This window comes from Saccoglossus kowalevskii, chromosome 10 (assembly GCF_978046115.1).
Source record: "Saccoglossus kowalevskii chromosome 10, keSacKowa6.1, whole genome shotgun sequence".
NCBI classification, from domain to species: Eukaryota; Metazoa; Hemichordata; class Enteropneusta; family Harrimaniidae; genus Saccoglossus; species Saccoglossus kowalevskii.
Window position 1 is genome coordinate 20,870,747 of NC_140650.1, and position 13,399 is coordinate 20,884,145.

The 13,399-nt window shown below is 37.7% G+C and overlaps 1 long non-coding RNA gene across 1 annotated transcript; it reads right to left on the minus strand.

The window, feature by feature from the left end:
* Positions 1-1,094: 1,094 nt before the first annotated feature.
* Positions 1,095-4,481, minus strand: LOC146737959 (uncharacterized). The gene is made up of 3 exons (XR_014930794.1): positions 4,391-4,481; positions 2,644-2,754; positions 1,095-1,148 (listed from the first exon to the last, which is right to left on the minus strand). It is a non-coding gene; the product is annotated as an uncharacterized LOC146737959 (long non-coding RNA).
* Between the last annotated feature and the right edge of the window lie 8,918 nt (positions 4,482-13,399).

Below are 13,399 nucleotides of genomic sequence, written 5' to 3' on the forward strand. Positions count from 1 at the left end.
TCATTATTCAAACAAATATCAAATAAAAATCATAAAAGAGTAATGAGAACGGTGGACTTTCTGTATACGTTCACGGAGTGTCCTTGCATACCACGTTTATCGATTCCGGCAGAGGGCGCTATTCACAAGAACTGCTCGGCTTCACTTCGACTGGTATAATTATTACTATATCTTACTATATTCCAGGCACAAAATGCATACTAACTGAACACTATAAACACTAAACACTGTATTGTACCAAAAACTTCTTAGGAGTCTGCTTGCACTAAATTAGTTGTACTCTTAAACACGGACTGGCCAAATCGGTACATAGGCTTTCTCTGAAGCACAGAGAAGTTTAAAACATTTCTACATACACAGTACTAGTTTTCATTGGCAATAATGACTCGTTTTAAGTTAAAAACAAGCCTAACTCAATTATTATAGGCGATATTAATTTTCCCAGTCTGTCTAGAATATAACCACAAACACAAGCAATATTCATTATTTACAAAAATCACGTAATAGATTACTCACTGAGTACATTTAACATTCTTCGAGCAATGGCAGAATTTTAAAAATAAAGCAACCGTTAATACAGTCGGGCCCAAATGTGAAATATTTTCCAACAATGTAAACACAAAAGTCACGATAACCGGAAAAAGCGTGTTCAAGTTGTAGTAGTAATGGCGGTCCCGATATTTTAAGAGCGGCCATTTTGTTTCTACTAAAGGGAGACCTGAAAATTAGAATTTCCTCGTATGTCTGCGAGAATTTTGAAAGAGCAAAATGAATGTTTTTAAGGAGGAGGCCAAATATTCGAAATATTTCCAAAATAAACTGTATCATATTAACACAATAAATGGATAATAAATAATTATCAATTTACGGTGATATGATCGATTTTTGAGTTATTACGCCCTCATCGACAGATATTCTCAAATGACATTGATAAACGGACATGACGTGTCCACATGACGTGGTCACATGACGTGGTCGCACATTCATAAAAACTCACTTACTGAGACACACTGACTCGAGGCGAGATGTCTTACCTATTTCACAGTTAACACCTCCAAAACCATCAGTACAGTTACATATGTAGGTATTAATTCCATCAACACAAGTTCCTTCATTTTGACACGATGTGGGAAGACATTCGTTAATTTCTGTAAAATCAATGAATTCATCTTTCGTAACACCTACTCATAATTTTTGAGAAAGTTAGCCATAAATCGTATGACAGTGTTCAATTAATAATAAAATTATGGAGTTTTTGTCCCATGGCACAAAGAAATGTTTGAAATACTGAATTCAAGACAACAAAAAGTACACTATCATTCATAATACAGGACATTTTCAACCTATATCACCAGCTTACAATTTGAGATTTGGCATAATATCTCTGTCATAGGAGAGATAGAGCCTTATCTCGAAATTAGGCTGGTAGCCGCAAAGTTTTTATATTGCTTTGGAGTACAATTTATTGCAAAATGTATAAATTCTGGGTATTTTCATTTATGAGTTGGATACTAACTTAAAGGGGCACCTTCCAGTTAAGATTAATTTCACAACAAATTTACTTTCTGGATTAAAATAACAATGGATAACAAAAGATAGATTAACATTATAAACAACATAAACAATAGTGTCCCATGATTCTTTGGTGCAATCCATGGGATTGAGCGGTTCCCCTTTAAGGGGTGCAACCAACTCAACTCAATTATAGAATTCTCTCCGATCTTTTACAGCTGCTTGTCTCGTGCTTTACGTGTAGCCATGGTGTAGCCAAGTCCGGGCCCAAGTGTTTCACTTCCGACTCATTGTGGTCGGAGTCCATGACACCAGGGAGCTGTAATGCTCATTACAGCTCCCTGATGACACGTAATTTGGTCACGAAAACTAAGTCTGCCATGTGCTCAAATTTTCTACCTTCTGTTTATACCTCCATGGTCTGATCAATTAAATCGTGGAAGGTACCTTCCATGATTAAATTTTCATAATAATCGCTTTACATACTGTCGACGTTCTTCTCCAAATGTCCTTGCATTCGTTTTCTTTCGTCACTGTCATAGTCGACCCCAAGACGGTTTCGTAGTCGACTGCTTGAAGAGCGAGAAATTCAACGAAATTAAATTTGTGGACGATTGTAGATGGAATGCGTGTAACTTGTACCTCGGACTACTAATACTTGTATTACTAGTCTGAGCTTGTACTGAATGCAAGAGACTGTTCATATTTGCTATGGGTGGTGACTATTATGCAAATTATCTGTCTATTGTGTCTTTGGCTGATTAATTAAAACATAGCTTTCAAAACAATGACATGTGCTTTTGTTTTTAATTAACAAAAATTGATTTTTACACCCTATAAAAACATCCAATTCACTTTTTTTTCTACTGAGTGTTTGCTCCTTGTAGTCCAGCATTGAAAAATACAAAAAAGTAGAATTTTGGGTTTCAAAGCAAATAAAGGTGTACAGCATCCTTAATATCCTTATATTGCACTGGAGTACAATTTATTGCAAAATGTATATATTCTGGGTATTTTCATTTATGAGTAGGATACAAACTTAAAAGGTGCAACCAACTCAACTCAATTATAGCATTCTCTCCAATCTTGAACCTGTATCTTTTCCTATGACGATATCAATACAACACTTACCGTTCTCACAATTGACACCCTCGTACCCAGGCAGGCACTCGCAGTTGTAACCGTTCACGTCGTTTAGGTGACAAACGCCTTCATTTTGACAGGGATTGACATCACAGGAATCTTCAATATTGTGAAGAAAATTATGTATATATGATATAGACATTGGAAATTAGTAATCGTGGTCTTTAACGATCATATAATATAATCAAACGTATCTGGCAATGATTTTACCTATTTTATCTATACCCGGAAATCTGGTTTATATTGAATAATTTCCCAGGACTACCAACTTGCATTTTAGACATATATTGCGATTCTAACAGATTCCACGTATTTTCAACATTTATCTCATACAGACTATCGTCGGGGGCGGACATCCGGGCATTTTCTACCGCCTGGCAACCCTCGCGGTGAAAACAAAGACAAAAAACTCGCAGAAAACGGTACTTTGCGATGGTTGTTGAGAGTCCCCTGAACAGTGTAACAAGATTAGCCCTACGTGTGTAACATATATGAATTTGGTTGTTCAGGATTACTTCAAAGTTGAGTTTGTGTTTGTTTTCTCGAGTTTTCACCGGCTACACCGGCGTTCCACAGCAGCGCGTACAAAGCCCATAGAAATACGTGGTACAGTGGTGCCTATTTTCTTAACCGCCCTCAGCGTTGAAATTGGGACAGGGGACCAGACTAATAGAAATACGTGGTACAGTGGTGCGCGTCTTAGCAACGTAGAACGTCTGTGACGTAGCTCCGCCCCCGAGGATTCGAATGATCTGACCATGGATGTTAACCGAATACAAATTGCCTTAGAAGATGACGTCACTATTACTAGTGTGAGTTCAATTTAGTACATCTTATACTGATCGTACTTGTTTGAACTACAAACAAACATTCGTACACATTTCATGATTATGACTGTTACTACTATGTAATTTTAAAGAGAAACTAAATTTAAATTAAATAAACATGTCATACTTTCTAAAAAAATAACACGTTCTTTTCAGTGCTTATTTTTTCCCAGTGTAGATAGAAGTGTCTTCTGTTTGGGTGGCAAAGTCTCATCCATATTAATTCTCAAATGGAATAATCACGTGTTTTAATAGTCAGTTGATAATTAAATTAGAATTATATTGGACTTTTATACATTTGATTTTCAATTTCCATATACACGATTTTTAAGGGTCCCTTTTTACTCATCAAATACAATTGACAAAAAAACATGATTTATTGTTTTAGAAGGTTACTGACAAGAAAATGTTCTTATGAGTTAATTGGTAATTATCTCTCGCCAAATATGCTAATTTTTTCAAGATAGGTCTGCTACAAATTACCTTTGTTTGCATTTACAACCTCTAAGAAAAGTTACTAACAATGAATGTTCTATGAGTTACGATTCATCGCTTCGCTTGGTGATTATCTCTCGCCAAATATGCTAATTTTCCCAAACAAGTCTTATATCTGCTACCTTCACTTAGCTTTGAACTTTATTTTATCAAGATGCTTTTGTTTTGTTTTACTTTATCAAATGTGCAATTTTACATACTAGTAAATAAAGTTTTGTTCTCAGTAATTCCCGCTGTAAATTTATATTTATAAGTTACTCTGTGATCATAATTTGTTATCTTCTACCCTTCAAAGTTTCTAATGGTTCGCTCTCGACAAGACCTACAATCTCTATCGCATCACATGAATTGTAACGTTTGGACATATGACACTGTCGATCACGTGAAAATAACTGCCACATATAGTTACTTACCAAGCTCACAGTGATCCCCAGTAAACCCGTACTGGCAGTCACACGTGTATGAGTTGACGCCATCAGAGCACGTGCCATCGTTGTTACACGGATTGGACTCACAGTCATCCGGGTCTGTCAGAGACAATAACAATTACTTGTATTTTATATTGAATTTTGGATATGTGAAAACATATATTTGCTGTTTGATATTACCCACAATGCAGTATGACTATTCGAGCACGTGACGCAAATATTTGCATGATATTACTGTTAGATGTTCATTTATAATTTACGATTTCTTTATTCAATCAATGCCCTTCCATATATACTCTACTTGTCCTGAAGAGGGGCATATACAATTAAAATGAGGGAGTGACATTGGAGGGCAGAGGTTAGGATAAGGGTTATAGGCGAGGAACGGAACTCGTACTAGACTTGCATACAGTCTCGTGCTTATGTCATGAATTTGTTTTTGCGTATCTGTATTTTTGCTGTGTTATGTCTGTCATCGTTTAGGCCTATTTGAAGTGTTGGAAGGAACTTGGCTCAGTGATTTGGAACTAATTACGAGATAACCGTCACTATTCTGACTACGATTTCTGACAGTTGGTATCCGTAGTTATTAATGTAGTGAACGATTAATCAAAAGATATGACGTATTTAGTACTTAGTGTGATTGGCTGTATGATTGAAGGTTACGCCCTAGAGTCTTTTTACTGTTTTGTAATTGGTTAGAGTTTTGAAAATGAATAAAGAGAGTTTGAGTTGGTCTTGGCAAGTACTCCACGATAGACGCAGTCTGAGTCCAGTCCTAGAGAGCAGAGGCAGTCCAGTCTTGGAAGAGTCTTGGGTCAGCATTGCGATAGTCTTGGGGATTTTTCCCCAGGGTGCTGTGTCTTATAGAGTGCTCGATTGACCGACTAAGACGAGAGTTGAAACGTATTTCGCTGTGTGTGTCTTATTTGACTGTAAAGTATAAGTGACTTTCCCGATCCCATACCTCAAGGGGACGAGTTATAGAGACGAGACGAGATTCCCCCCTGACAAGTGTGGAGAACCCCAGAGAGAAGAATTACCCCCTGATACTTATTTGTTAGTGTAACATATCATGGGAGTATGTAAATGGCGATAGCCGGGTTACCGCGAAATAAACATGGCATTGTGCCATTTATACACTCCCATATTTTATTTTATTGAAAAAAAAAACACGAGAGACTGCATGCAAGTCTGAACCCGTACCCTAATTTAATAATATAGTGTTACTGTGCTTTATTTAGACGAAATTTGGTCTCACACAGGTACGTTATTTTCATATAGATTTGTCATAAATTAAATGAAAATTGTGTTTTTAATGAAAAAATAAATTACAAGTGGAAGTAATTTATTCAACAACAGAGTTATAAAGCAGATGTGGCCCTGCCAGTGGTCAGTGTCAAATATTGGAAATTAGAGAATTATTTGATGACGGGGGAATTATGTTGACATTGCCGACCACTTTAAATTGAAGTAACTAGTTTATAAGTAAGTAACCACACGGGGCAGAGGGCTGCTGTGAGGGCATATTCTAACTTTCCGAGTATACATGTATTACCTGCTGGTTCCTTGCCTCCTGTTGCTATTACCACGCCGATGATTACGGCAAGCGCTACGGTGCCTGCTACGGCGGCTCCTATAGCAATCAGTTTTTGACGTTTACGTTTCTTTGACTCTTCCCCAAGTTGGTTCTACAGATTATAATACAACACATCAGTAGACATACGTAACATGGTTCAACCATGAAGGTAAAAGTATTTTACTTCCATGGTTCAACGTATAGTATATATTTCTGAGTGCTACAGTTGACGTACAGCGCCACAGACGTCGTACTACGATGCATTCGTCGTACAGCACCACGGTCGTGGTACAGTGCTACAGTTGACGTACAGCGACACAGACATCGTACAGCGACACAATTGTCGTACAGCGCCAAAAGCGTCGTACAGCGCCAAAGGCGTTGTATAGAGCCACAGACGTCACACATTGCCATAGACATCGCACAGTGCTACAGTTTACGTACAACGCCTCAGACATCGTACATCGCTACAGTTTACGTACAGCGCCATAGACGTCGTAAATCGCCACAGTTTACGTACAGCGCCAAAGACGTCGTACATTGCTACAGTTTACGTACAGCGCCATATACGTCGTACATCGCTACAGTTTACGTACAGCGCCACAGACGTCGTACATCGCTACAGTTTACGTACAACGCCATTAACGTCGTACATCGCTACAGTTGACGCACAGCGCGACAGACGTCGTACATTGCTACTGTCGTCGTATAGAGCCAAAGACGTCACACAGTGCCACAGACGTCGTATGTCGCTACAGTTTACGTACAGCGTCACAGACGTCGTACATCGCTACTATCGTTGTATAGAGCCACAGACGTCACATAGTGCCATAGACATCGTACAGCGCTACAGTTTACGTACAGCGCCACAGACGTCGTACATTTCTACAGTTTACGTACAGGGCCATAAACGTCGTAAACCACCACTTACGTCACACAGCACTACAGTTTACGCACAGTGCCATAGACATTGTACAGTGCTACAGTTTACGTACAGTGCCATAAACGTCGTACATCGCTACAGTTTACGTACAGCGCCATAGACGTCGTACATCGCTACAGTTTACGTACAGCGCCAAAGACGTCGTACATTGCTACAGTTTACGTACAGCGCCACAGACGTCGTACATCGCTACAGTTTACGTACAGCGTCACAGACGTCGTACATCGCTAATATCATTGTATGGAGCCACAGACGCCATACAGTGTCACAGACATCGTGCAGTGCTACAGTTTACGTACAGCGCCATTAACGTCGTACATCGCTACAGTTTACGTACAGCGCCATAGACGTTGTACATCGCTACAGTTTACGTACAGCGTTACAGACGTCGTACATCGCTACAGTTTACGTACAGCGCCATATACGTCGTACATCGCAAAAGTTTACGTATAGTGCAAAAGGCGTCGTACATCGCTACAGTTTACGTACAGCGCCACAGACGTCGTACATTGCTACAGTTTACGTACAGCGCCACAGACGTCGTACATCGCTACTGTCATTGTATGGAGCCACAGACGTCATACAGTGTCACAGACATCGTGCAGTGCTACAGTTTACGTACAGCGCCACAGACGTCGTACATCGCTACTGTCATTGTATAGAGCCACAGACGTCACATAGTGCCATTGACATCGAACAGCGCTACGGTTTACGTACAGCGCCATAGACGTCGTAAACCACCACTTACGTCACACTGCGCTACAGTTTACGCACAGTGCCATAGACATCGTACAGTGCTACAGTTTACGTACAGCGCCATAAACGTCGTACATCGCTACTGTCGTCGTATAGAGCCACATGTATAACACAGTGCTATATGCGTCGTACAGCGCTACAGTCGCCGTACATCGCTACAGTTTACGTACAGCACCACAGATGTCGTACATCGCTACAGTTTACGTACAGCGCCACAGACGTCGTACATCGCTACTGTCGTCGTATAGAACCATATGTATCACACAGTGCTATATACGTCGTACAGCGCTACAGTCACCGTACAACGCTAGCGTCGTCGTACAGCATCATCGTCGTCGTACAGCGCCACAGTCGCCCTGTCGCCCCACATACGCCGTAAATTGTCATAGTCGCCATACAGCGACCGTACAACTCCTGCCAATTCGGGATGTATAGATACCTGTCGAGAAAATTGCTCCGTGGGAACAAGTGAATGATTTTGTTAACATAGTTCCGTACATAAATAAATGGGTTCTTTCCCGAAAAAATATGTAATAATATATTATAACTAATTGTAAAAAATATACAGGGTCATTATCTATTGGCTAAGTTTTATAGCATAGATGTCATAGTAGACCTCGCCTCAGCCTCGTCAGTACTGGCACTAATGTATATGTCACCGAACTACTTTTCGCACAAACAACGAGTGTACATGTCACTCCATATCTAAAAAATGTGTTAAGCACTCCTTGTTGTCACGAATTGATATAATAATAAATATTATTGTTTCGCAAAATAAATGAATAATTTTGCATTTCAATAAAGTTGCCGTAGACAAATATTTCCATGGAAAAGTGTAGTTCACCTTCCATTTCTTGAAGTGGATATTAGTATGCCTTCCCTATTCAATAGCTTGGTTATGGTAGCTTGTTCTCGAACTTGGCTACTAAAACACTTTGTTTTGGATTCAGTGTAGTTGAGTATTCCTCACAATTGAATTTCGTTCTCAAATGCATATATCCTCATTTTGTTATTTCTCTATTTTTTGACTCCATAAAATAATATATCTTTGTTGAATACGAAATGCTAGAAAATCTTGATTGTTAATATATTTGTGTTTCGGAAAAACTATAAAAATAATTCCGATTAAATTTAATTGTTAGCGTTTGCTACAGATATTTTTTCTCCCCAAAATATGTCGTACTGGGCGAATAAATCAAAAGTTGTTGACTTATGTCCAAATTAATAATTTTGTTACACAATTAAAAGTTTGTAATCCAATGTTAACGCTATGGGTTACATCAGTCCATTCAGCACACATTTGATTGGATGACACATTATGTTACAGTCACCTGTATAAACTATATGCCCCACTACTGTGCCTGTGAATGGCTTTTTTTTTTTTGAGTGAATTATAAAGAAACATTCAGTCACCGTAAATCAATATATGTATCGATGATGAAACGATTCAGACACTGCTAAATATATGTACACTTTGGTAGCAATCTCCAGGCTCCTGATTATGCAGGTCTAACGATGTCGTTCAAATACATCCTTTTTCTCGAGAGACGAGGACAAATGTGACGAAATGCTTTAATAATCCTAATTCCCTTCGTAACAATTTACAATATCATTCACATTTTTACCAGAACTGACCGTGAACAAGTTGTTGTCCATGTCCGTCAGATCACCCGAGCATGTAGCGGTGATATTTGTTTAACTGATTGAAATCTACAATACTTATAGCCTCGTTGATTGGCGAAACCAAACGCAACTTAATATAAAGTGTAAACTAATGATTTAACTTACAAATTATTAACAACGAATTAATAACACAGTTAATTAACAACATAATGAGTAGTTCACCTCATTTGACAACGTCCTATTGCCATCAACAGGTTCTACTTTGTTATCCATGTCTTCGGCTCGTTACGTTAAATGTACTCTGTATTTTGCCAACCGTTTGACTGAGTGTGGAAATACTAAACCACTAATATATAAATGTTCGTGTGAAATCATGCTGCAATGCCGTTGGTGTTGAGCTTACCGATCACACTCAATAGGTAGTCAATAGGTTTGCTCATTTCGGTAAAATATCTTATAACAGTGTGAATTGTTCGGAAACGCCACTCAAATGTACCAGCAGATTAACCTCGATGTAGAACGGTATTTGTTGCTCGTGGCTACGATATACGACGATTACGTTGTTATGGAAACCACTCCAGTATAACAGCCTGAGTGCATGTTTCTCAAATGTTTTTAAACGATATTTAAACTTGAATGTTATGTTTAAAAACAAGAAAGTATTTTAAAGCGATTTAAAAAAAAAAACTACATGCGTTATTTATTTTACGTTCAATATCATTGTTACGTACTTAATTTTATTCTAAAAAATAGTTTTAATTTTCCGTTTTTCTAAAGGGTAGAACTTATATATATATATATATATATATAACAGTATTATATTAGATATTTCGTATCTGATTCGTTAAGGCAATCTGGCACGAGGGTCCGAGAGTGACTAAAGTTATATTTTTCTCAAGGAAGAACATATAAAATTTAAAAGGTTGCTTTTTATTTACCCCGGGTTGAAACTATATGATACAAATAGTATTTCACAACGAATGGTGCCAACATCTATGTCTAGAATATCTATTTCTGGAGACGTTTGGCCGTTTAGGCGCGATATTTCTTCCAGTAAAAATGCAACATTTTGTCTTATTCATGTATTTTTTATAATAAGTTTGTGAATATTTTTGGACCAAATGGGCAAAATTTTCTATTGGCTACAGGTGTCGTCCAACTTTTAGAAAAAAAAAATTACATAAATGACCTTAGTAGTTTATGCTCAAAATTTGAATACAGCGCGACCCCCCCCCCCCCCACCGTCTATTAGTCGCTCTGTCTGGTTACTTTGACATGGTTATTTTTTGTGTGAAGAGTAGAAGCGAAATAACCGTTTCATTAAAAGGTTGTAAATCTCATGTCGAAATGTCTCGAAGATCTAAACATTTTAAATCTCTAAAAATCTTACTTAATCATAATGACGAATTATTAGTTTTGTACAAGGCCCCATGGCATTCACATTGTATAGCCTAGGAAAATATTTTTTTTTTGTAATCAACTTTTGGCAATTAAGTAAAAAATGTTCACTAAGCTATTATTAAACAAATTAAACTCGTCTTGTCTAAGTGTTAATATGTATACACGATACAAAAGGAATCGAGGATACAACATACTTCTCAAATTCAAATCTAAAATCTCAGTTCTGTCCAAGGATTATTAAATAAACTGGCCTCCTGCGTAAGCTGGTAGCATTACGGCGCTCGCAAAGAAGATAACTGTGCCACTTTATAATATCTTGAGGGATATTGTGTTATTCAACAACAATAGCTATAAAAATCTAAGCATTTGAAGTATGTATTAGTATGGAAGGCAGTAATACGATTCCAGACCGTTCAAATAAGGCTCTTTCATCTATAAAAGCTTCTATATTTTCATATGACAAACTATGTAAAATATCTAATTATATTGTTCAGAATATCTCGACTTATTTATAACCTAGAAATTCAATACGAAATGTTCTGTATCTTTCAGTCAATTGTTATTGTCAGTTGCCATAGTAGCACAAACACTGATATTTTAGGATTGAATTGACCTCCTGGCAGTAGCTTTGCTGGCAACTCGTTTCACAAAGATCAATATAAGATTATTGATTAGTTGCTTTGTTGTATTGTTCCCGATATTTAAATTGTCAAGGGGGTCAACGGTTTATCCAACGATTGTGATTCGTTTCTTCTTTAGGGTCTATGGTCCCGCGTTATTCAATTTTCTCAGATTAAATAAATACGTATGTAGTTTTTTTCGGCTGCTGGGCCTGTTCTTTCTATATGACATTTTCTCGGTGGTAATTCTATACATATATGGTGACATTGATAAATTCGATAAGTCCAGTTCTTCAATATCAATCGACCCATCTCTCAAGTAGACACTGACTATTAAATCTAATAGAAACCATTTGACTTGAATCGCTTATTATAGGAGAATAACCACCACAGGCGAAGATAACACCGTGACTAATAACATTGTATAATATATAGAAACCATTAAATTTATAAGACTAATAGTGGTAATATCTGATAGAAATCAATAATAAATCTAATGATCAACATTAGATATATGAAAAAAACTTCCATTTAATCTTATATTCGATAATGACTAATGTCGGTCGCGCCTTCATGATGTGAAAATAAGTATGCCATTTGCGTGCTAACAAATGCACCACGAATATGTTTGTTTTATTGTTAAAATTCCTCTGCTTCTCACATCTTTTCTTAATCTATGTAGATTACAATACTGGTTTCCACTTATGCATTTTTGGAAAAAGGTTACTGTAACGCCAAGAATATTACACAAACAAGATGGTAGAGTTTAATGCAATGTCCTGTTCTTTTTATTTCTGGACCAGTGTAAACAAAAGCAAAAACAAAACCCTGACCCAGTCTAGACAACCGCCACTGTAAACAGCTTCAATCAAATAGTGTAGTTCAGTTTCAGCTAACAGTCAGTGACATTGGCATCAAATGAATGATTGATGGCCAAAATTAACTCAAAAACGAAGAAGAATCTTCCGCAAACCTAGCAGAAGGCAACATTCAAAAATGGACGGATGCTAAAGCATGACCTTTGACCGGTCAAAAGAAAGTAAATGAAGAAATTGTTCTCCGATAAAAATAGTATTAAATCCAAGTATTGCATTATCAAAGATATGAAATTACAACCATAGGGCACTTTACAATGTCAGAAAAATCATTTCACAGAAAAATCTCAAAATTATCAAAAATCGTCTCAAGAGGGCGCTGTGTTCAATTTCATGTCTCACATTACCTTCTCCATATTTATGCCGACTGTCTGAAAAGCCTTTGTTTGTTCGTGTGTTTATCTGACGATTTTAGATCCATAGTTACGCCATAGTTACAGTGGTTATGCGAAACGCTATGTCCAGGTACAGTTGTATGAAGATATGGTCAATTGTACCCAAGTATCCTAACATGTTATGGTGTTAGTTATTCCCCTCGAGATATTTCATGCCAGTATCACGTGACATCACAAAGCGCTTTTTGTTAAAATATATACTATGTATATACATAACTCAACCCCCGTACCTATGCCATTGCCACTGTTTGTAGTATCTGGTGTACAATATGACAGACAGTACGGGAGGATAACGCGATTTGGCCAGTTTCCATAAAACGGGATAATGGATTCAATGATTCGCCGCAAAACATGAACAATATCAATGCCACGATGCCCGTTAGGCGGTTTAATTATTTCCGTAATATACATATTGCCTTGGAGTCAGATCAAAGTTTTCTCGCAAGTTAGCGGTACTGCCGGTGTATCACTCAACCAATGTCTATCAAGATTATTAGAATTTTAGAAAGGTTTGACCTAGACTCGATCTCAGTCCCACCGCAGCTGCTCCAGTCGTCCCAGTCCGGCCCACACATTATCAAGTCTCCCTCATGCAGTTCGTGTCCCGGCCCGTACGTCCTAAATAAGTATACTTGACGGAAGCATACATAAATCAGAAAGCCATACGGGGCCCAACACTTTATTAATTTCAAATAATATTCAGGTGCCGAAAACAAATTAAACGCAACTGCCGACGTTTGAAAACATCAGAAAAAGCGTCAGCGGCACTTATTTCGTTGCTGTTTTGTCGCAGTTTATGATG